This window comes from Vulpes lagopus, chromosome 16 (genome assembly GCF_018345385.1).
Source record: "Vulpes lagopus strain Blue_001 chromosome 16, ASM1834538v1, whole genome shotgun sequence".
Taxonomy (NCBI): domain Eukaryota; kingdom Metazoa; phylum Chordata; class Mammalia; order Carnivora; family Canidae; genus Vulpes; species Vulpes lagopus.
Window position 1 is genome coordinate 30,423,136 of NC_054839.1, and position 7,927 is coordinate 30,431,062.

The window sequence follows — 7,927 nt, forward strand, 5'->3', positions numbered from 1 at the left end:
AACATACAGAAAAACACCCAGTGCTCATCCCGTCAAGTGTCCACCTCAGTGATCGTCACCCATTCCCCTCCAACACCCGCCCTCCTCCCCTTCCACCACCCCTAGTTCGTTTCCCCGAGTTAGGAGTCTTTATGTTCTGTCTCCCTTCCTGATATTTCCCAACATTTCTTCTCCCTTCCTTTATATTCCCTTTCACTATTATTTATATTCCCCAAATGAATGAGAACATACACTGTTTGTCCTTCTCCAATTGACTTATTTCACTCAGCATAATACCCTCCAGTTCCATCCACGTTGAAGCAAATGGTGGGTATTTGTCGTTTCTAATGGCTGAGTAATATTCCATTGTATACATAAACCACATCTTCTTTATCCATTCATCTTTCGATGGACACCGAGGCTCCTTCCACAGTTTGGCTATTGTGGCCATTGCTGATAGAAACATCGGGGTGCAGGTGTCCCGACGTTTCATTGCATCTGAATCTTTGGGGTAAATCCCCAACAGTGCAATTGCTGGGTCGTAGGGCAGGTCTATTTTTCACTCTTTGAGGAACCTCCACACAGTTTTCCAGAGTGGCTGCACCAGTTCACATTCCCACCAACAGTGTAAGAGGGTTCCCTTTTCTCCGCATCCTCTCCAACATTTGTTGTTTCCTGCCTTGTTAATTTTCCCCATTCTCACTGGTGTGAGGTGGTATCTCATTGTGGTTTTGATTTGTATTTCCCTGATGGCAAGTGATGCAGAGCATTTTCTCATGTGCATGTTGGCCATGTCTGTGTCTTCCTCTGTGAGATTTCTCTTCATGTCTTTTGCCCATTTCATGATTGGATTGTTTGTTTCTTTGGTGTTGAGTTTAATAAGTTCTTTATAGATATTGGAAACTAGCCCTTCATCTGATATGTCCTTTGCAAATATCTTCTCCCATTCTGTAGGTTGTCTTTTAGTTTTGTTGACTGTATCCTTTGCTGTGCAAAAGCTTCTTATCTTGATGAAGTCCCAATAGTTCATTTTTGCTTTTGTTTCTTTTGCCTTTGTGGATGTATCTTGCAAGAAGTTACTGTGGCCGAGTTCAAAAAGGGTGTTGCCTGTGTTCTCTTCTATGATTTTGATGGACTCTTGTCTCACATTTAGATCTCTCATCCATTTTGAGTTTATCTTTGTGTATGGTGAAAGAGAGTGGTCCAGTTTCATTCTCCTGCATGTGGATGTCCAATTTTCCCAGCACCACTTATTGAAGAGACTGTCTTTCTTCCAATGGATAGTCTTTCCTCCTTTATCGAATATTAGATGACCATACATTTCAGGGTCCACTTCTGGGTTCTCTATTCTGTTCCATTGATCTATGTGTCTGTTTTTGTGCCAGTACCACACTGTCTTGATGACCACAGCTTTGTAGTACAACCTGAAATCTGGCATTGTGATGCCCCCAGCTATGGTTTTCTTTCTTAAAATTCCCCTGGCTATTCGGGGTCTTTTCTGATTCCACACAAATCTTAAAATAATTTGTTCTAACTCTCTGAAGAAAGTCCATGGTATTTTGATAGGGATTGCATTAAACGTGTAAAATGCCCTGGGTAACATTGACATTTTTACAATATTAATTCTGCCAATCCATGAGCATGGAATATTTTTCCATCTCTTTGTGTCTTCCTCAATTTCTTTCAGAAGTGTTCTATAGTTTTTAGGGTATAGATCTTTTACCTCTTTGGTTAGGTTTATTCCTAGGTGTCTTATGCTTTTGGGTGCAATTGTAAATGGGATTGACTCCTTAATTTCTCTTTCTTCAGTCTCATTGTTAGTGTATAGAAATGCCATTGATTTCTGGGCATTGATTTTGTATCGTGCCACGCTACCAAATTGCTGTATGAGTTCTAGCAATCTTGGGGTGGAGGCTTTTGGGTTTTCTATGTAGAGTATCATGTCATCGGCGAAGAGGGAGAGTTTGACTTCTTTGCCAATTTGAATGCCTTTAATGTCTTTTTGTTGTCTGATTGCTGAGGCGAGGACTTCCAGAACTATGTTGAACAGCAGTGGTGAGAGTGGACATCCCTGTCTTGTTCCTGATCTTAGGGGAAAGGCTCCCAGTGCTTCCCCATTGAGAATGATATTTGCTGTGGGCTTTTCGTAAATGGCTTTTAAGATGTCGAGGAAAGATCCCTCTATCCCAACACTCTGAAGGGTTTTGATCAGGAATGGATGCTGTATTTTGTCAAATGCTTTCTCTGCATCTAATGAGAGGATCATATGGTTCTTGCTTTTTCTCTTGCTGATATGATGAATCACATTGATGGTTTTACGAGTGTTGAACCAGCCTTGTGTCCCGGGGATAAATCCTACTTGGTCATGGTGAATAATTTTCTTAATGTGTTGTTGGATCCTATTGGCTAGTATCTTGTTGAGAATTTTTGCATCCATGTTCATCAGGGATATTGGTCTGTAATTCTCCTTTTTGGTGGGGTCTTTGTCTGGTTTTGGAATTAAGGTGATGCTGGCCTCATAGAACGAATTTAGAAGTACTCCATCTCTTTCTATCTTTCCAAACAGCTTTAGTAGAATAGGTATGGTTTCTTCTTTAAACGTTTGATAGAATTCCCCTGGGAAGCCATCTGGCCCTGGACTCTTGTGTCTTGGGAGGTTTTTGATGACTGCTTCAATTTCCTTCCTGGTTATTGGCCTGTTCAGGTTTTCTATTTCTTCCTGCTCCAGTTTTGGTAGTTTGTGGCTTTCCAGGAATGCGTCCATTTCTTCTAGATTTCCTAATTTATTGGCGTACAGCTGTTCATAATATGTTTTTAAAATCGTTTGTATTTCCTTGGTGTTGGTAGTGATCTCTCCTTTCTCATTCATGATTTTATTAATTTGAGTCTTCTCTCTCTTCTTTTTAATAAGGTTGGCTAATGGTTTATCTATCTTATTAATTCTTTCAAAGAACCAACTCCTGGTTCTGTTGATCTGTTCCACAGTTCCATTGGTCTCGATATCATTGAGTTCTGCTCGAATTTTAATTAACTGTCTTCTTCTGCTGGGGGTGGGGTCTATTTGTTGCTTTTTCTCTAGTTCCTTTATGTGTAAGGTGAGCTTTTGAATTTGAGTTCTTTCCAGTTTTTGAATGGATGCTTGTATTGCGATGTGTTTCCCCCTCAGGACTGCTTTTGCTGCATCCCGAAGATTTTGAACGGTTGTATCTTCATTCTCATTAGTTTCCATGAATCTTCTCAATTCTTCCTTAATTTCCTGGTTGACCTTTTCATCTTTTAGCAGGATGGTCCTTAACCTCCACGTGTTTGTGGTCCTTCCAAACTTCTTGTTGTGATTAAGTTCTAATTTCAAGGCATTATGGTCTGAGAATATACAGGGGACTATCCCGATCTTTTGGTATCGGTTCAGACCCGATTTGTGACCCAGTACGTGGTCTATTCTGGAGAAAGTTCCATGTGCACTTGAGAAGAATGTGTATTCAGTTGAGTTTGGATGTAAAGTTCTGTAGATATCTGTGAAATCCATCTGGTCCAGTGTATCATTTAAAGCTCTCGTTTCTTTGGATATGTTGTGCTTAGAAGACCTATCTAGTATAGAGAGAGCTAGATTGAAGTCACCAAGTATAAGTGTATTATTATCAAAGTATTTCTTCAGTTTGGTTATTAATTGGTTTAAATATTTGGCAGCTCCCACATTAGGGGCATATATATTGAGGATTGTTAAGTCCTCTTGTTGGATAGATCCTTTGAGTTGAGATAGTGTCCCTCTTCATCTCTCACTATAGTCTTCGGGGTAAATTTTAATTTATCTGATATAAGGATGGCAACCCCTGCTTTCTTTTGAGGACCATTTGAATGGTAAATGGTTCTCCAACCTTTTATTTTCAGGTTGTAGGTGTCCTTCTGTCTAAAATGAGTCTCTTGTAGACAGCAAATAGATGGGTCCTGCTTTTTTATCCAGTCTGAAACCCTGCGCCTTTTGATGGGGTCATTAAGCCCGTTCACGTTCAGAGTTACTATTGAGAGATATGAGTTTAGTGTCATCATATCTATTCAGTCCTTGTTTTTGTGGATTGTTCCACTGAACTTCTTCTTAAAGGGGAATTTTAAGAGTCCCCCTTAAAATTTCTTGCAGAGCTGGTTTGGAGGTTACATATTCTTTCAGTTCCTGCCTGTCTTGGAAGCTCTTTATCTCTCCTTCCATTTTGAATGAAAGCCTTGCTGGATAAAGTATTCTTGGTTGCATGTTCTTTTCTTTTTTTTTTTTTATTTACTTATGATAGTCACAGAGAGAGAGAGAGAGGCAGAGACACAGGCAGAGGGAGAAGCAGGCTCCATGCACCAGGAGCCCGACGTGGGACTCGATCCCGGGTCTCCAGGATCGCGCCCTGGGCCAAAGGCAGGCGCCAAACCGCTGCGCCACCTAGGGATCCCTGCATGTTCTTTTCATTTAGGACCCTGAATATATCCTGCCAGCCCTTTCTGGTCTGCCAAGTCTCTGTGGAGAGGTCTGCTGTTACCCTAATATTCCTCCCCATAAAAGTCAGGGACTTTTTTTCTCTTGCTGCTTTAAGGATCTTCTCCTTATCTTTGGAATTTGCAAGCTTCACTATTAAATGTCGAGGTGTTGAACGGTTTTTGTTGATTTTAGGGGCGGATCTCTCTATTTCCTGATCTGAATGCCTGTTTCCCTTCCCAGATTAGGAACGTTTTCAGCTAGGATTTGTTCAAATACATATTCTGGCCCTCTGTCCCTTTCGGCGCCCTCGGGAACCCCAATTAAACGTAGGTTTTTCTTCCTCAGGCTGTCATTTATTTCCCTTAATTTATCCTCATGGTCTTTTAATTGCCTGTCTCTTTTTTCCTCAGTTTCCCTCTTTGCCATCAACTTGTCTTCTATGTCACTCACTCGTTCTTCCACCTCGTTAAGCCTCGTCGTTAGGACTTCTAGCTTGGATTGCATCTCATTTAATTGATTTTTAATTTCTGCCTGATTGGATCTAAATTCTGCAGTCATGAAGTCTCTTGAGTCCTTTATGGTTTTTTCTAGAGCCACCAGTAGCTGTATAATAGTGCTTCTGAATTGGCTTTCTGACATTGAATTGTAATCCAGATTTTGTAACTCTGTGGGAGAGAGGGCTGTTTCTGATTATTTTTTTTTGAGGTGAGGTTTTCCTTCTAGTCATTTTGCTCAGTGCAGAATGGCCAAAAACAAGTTGTATTGGGAAAAGAAAAAAAAGAGAGAGAAGGAAAGAAAAGAGAAAAAGAAAAAAGAGAAAGAAGAAAAAGGGGGAAGAGAAGAAAAAGAGAAAGAAAAAGAAAGAAAGGAGAAAAAAGAAAAAAAAGGGGGTGGGGTGGGGTGGGGGAAGCAATCCGAAATCAAGAAGAAAGAAAGAAAAAAAAGCACAAAACAAAACAAAACAAAAAAAAACAAAACAAAACAAAACAAAAAAAACCACGGGGGAGTATCTTCCAATTCTGTGTACTTTAAGTCCCTTGACTTCCCCTGGAACTGGTCCGTCTCGCTGGTCTTCTGGGGGAGGGGCCTGCTGTGCTGATTCTCAGGTGTTAGCACTTGGGGGAGCTGCTCTGCCCCTGCCTGGTGCAGGGCTCGGTGGGGGTTGTTCACCCCGTGAGGCCCCGGGAGGAAGCCGCAGTGGCGGGGGCAGCTCTGGGACCCTGGAGTCAGCCCCCGCAGTAGCTCCGGGGCTCTCCGTCTGCAGGGCCTGGGGGCTCCCGGGCGGGGCCGCTGATCTGCTCAGCTCCAGGCAGGAGCGTCCTTGCTGTCCTGGGCCCTCCCGGCCTCTGCCTGTCCCGGGGGAGGCCGGGTCCTGGGCTGTGTCCCGGCGCCCTGTGCTCCGGGGCCTGCGCTGTTGGATCCGCGCTCCCGGCGGTGCAGCCCCCTCCGCGGAGCCGCCGCCCGAGCCCCTCCGAGCTGTTCCCGGAGCCGCGCAGCCCCCTCCGCGGAGCTTCTTCCTCCGCCCGAGCCGCCGCTGAGCTGCTCCCGGAGCCCCGCAGCCCCCTCCGCGGAGCCGCCGCCCGAGCCCCTCCGAGCTGTTCCCGGAGCCGCGCAGCCCCCTCCGCGCGGAGCTTCTTCCTCTGCGCGAGCCGCCGCCGCTGAGCTGTTCCCGGAGCCGCGCAGCCCCCTCCGCGGAGCCGCCGCCCGAGCCCCTCCGAGCTGTTCCCGGAGCCGCGCAGCCCCCTCCGCGGAGCTTCTTCCTCCGCCCGAGCCGCCGCCGCTGAGCTGTTCCCGGAGCCCCGCAGCCCCCTCCGCGGAGCCGCCGTCGAGCCCCTCCGAGCTGCTCCGGGTCCCGCCGAGCGCTGCAGCCCTTAGGGAGCTCGGGGCACTCTCCGGGGCGCAGTTCCTCTGTTACTGTCCCAGGGAGCCCGAGGGCGTCCCCGCCTTTCTGGGGATCCTGCTCCAATTCCCGGGGAGCCCCTTTCCGCGGGGAAGGTCGGTGCAGCTCCTGCTCCTCCGGGACGGGGCTCTCCTGTCCTGGGGACACTCGCCCCGGCCTCAGCCGGCTCCTCGCGGGGCCCCTCCCCCTTGGCGGCCTTTTGTGTCTTTATTTCTTTTTCCCCGTCTTCGTACCTTGATAGAAGCGCGAACTCTTCTCACTGTAGCGTTCCAGCTGGTCTCTCTTTAAATCTCAGGCCGAATTCGTAGATTTTCAGGATGATTGGAAGATTTTCTAGGTAATTTGTTGGGGACAGGTGACCTGGGGACCCTGCTCTTCCGCCATCTTGCCCCTCCCCCTGAAATGGATTAAAAACTTAAATGTGAGACCTGAAACCATAAAACTCCTAGAAGAAAAGATAATAATCTCTTTAACTTTGGCCCTTGCAACATCTTACTAGATAGATCTCCTTATACAGGGGAAGCAAAAGAAAAAATTAACTCTTGGAATTACACCAAAATAAAAAGCTTTTACACAGCATAGAAACATTAATCAAATGAGAAGGCAGCCTACTTAATGGGAAAAGATATTTGCAAATGATAAATCCAACAAAGGGTAAACACTCAATATATATATAAAAAAAAAAAAAAACGTCTAGAACTCAACACCAAAACCAAAAAACCACCAACCTGATTTTAAAATTGGAAGAGGATCTAAATAGGCCAAAGAAGACATAGAGATGGCCAACAGACACTTGAAAAGATGATCAACATCACTAATCATAAGGTAAATGCAAATCAAAACCATAAGGAGATATCACCTTACACCTGTCGAATAGCCAGAATCAAGACAAGAAATACTAAGTGTTGGTGAGGATGCAGGAAGAAAGGAACCATTGTGCACTGTTGGTGGTAATGTAAATTGGTGCAGCCACTTTGAAAAACAGTACGGAGGGCAGCCCCGGTGGCGCAGCGGTTTAGCGCTGCCTGCAGCCTGGGGTGTGATCCTGGAGATTTGGGATCGAGTCCCACGTCAGGCTTCCTGCATGGAGCCAGCTTCTCCCTCTGCCTGTGTCTCTGCCTCCATCCGTCTCTCTCTGCGTGTGTCTCTATGAATAAATAAACAAACCAAAAAAAAGAAAAAGAAAAAAAAAGAAAAGAAAAACAGTATGGAGGTTTCTTAAAACTTAAAAATAGAGGGATGTCTGGGTGGCTCAGTGGTTGAGTATCTGCCTTTGGCTCAGGGCATGATCCCAGGGTCCTAGATCGAGTCCCACAACAGGCTCCCCAGAGGGAGCCTGCTTCTCCCTTTGCTTATGTCTCTGCCTCTTTCTCTGTGTCTCTCATAAATAAATCTTTAAAAGAAAATTAAGGGATGCCTGGTGGCTCAGCCACAGCAGTTGAGCATCTGCCTTTGACTCAGGGTGTGATCCAGAGTCCTGGGATCAAGTCCCACATCGGACTTTCTACATGGAGCCTGCTTCTCCCTCTGCCTGTGTCTCTGCCTCTCTGTGTGTGTGTGTCTCTCATGCATAAATAAATACATAATCT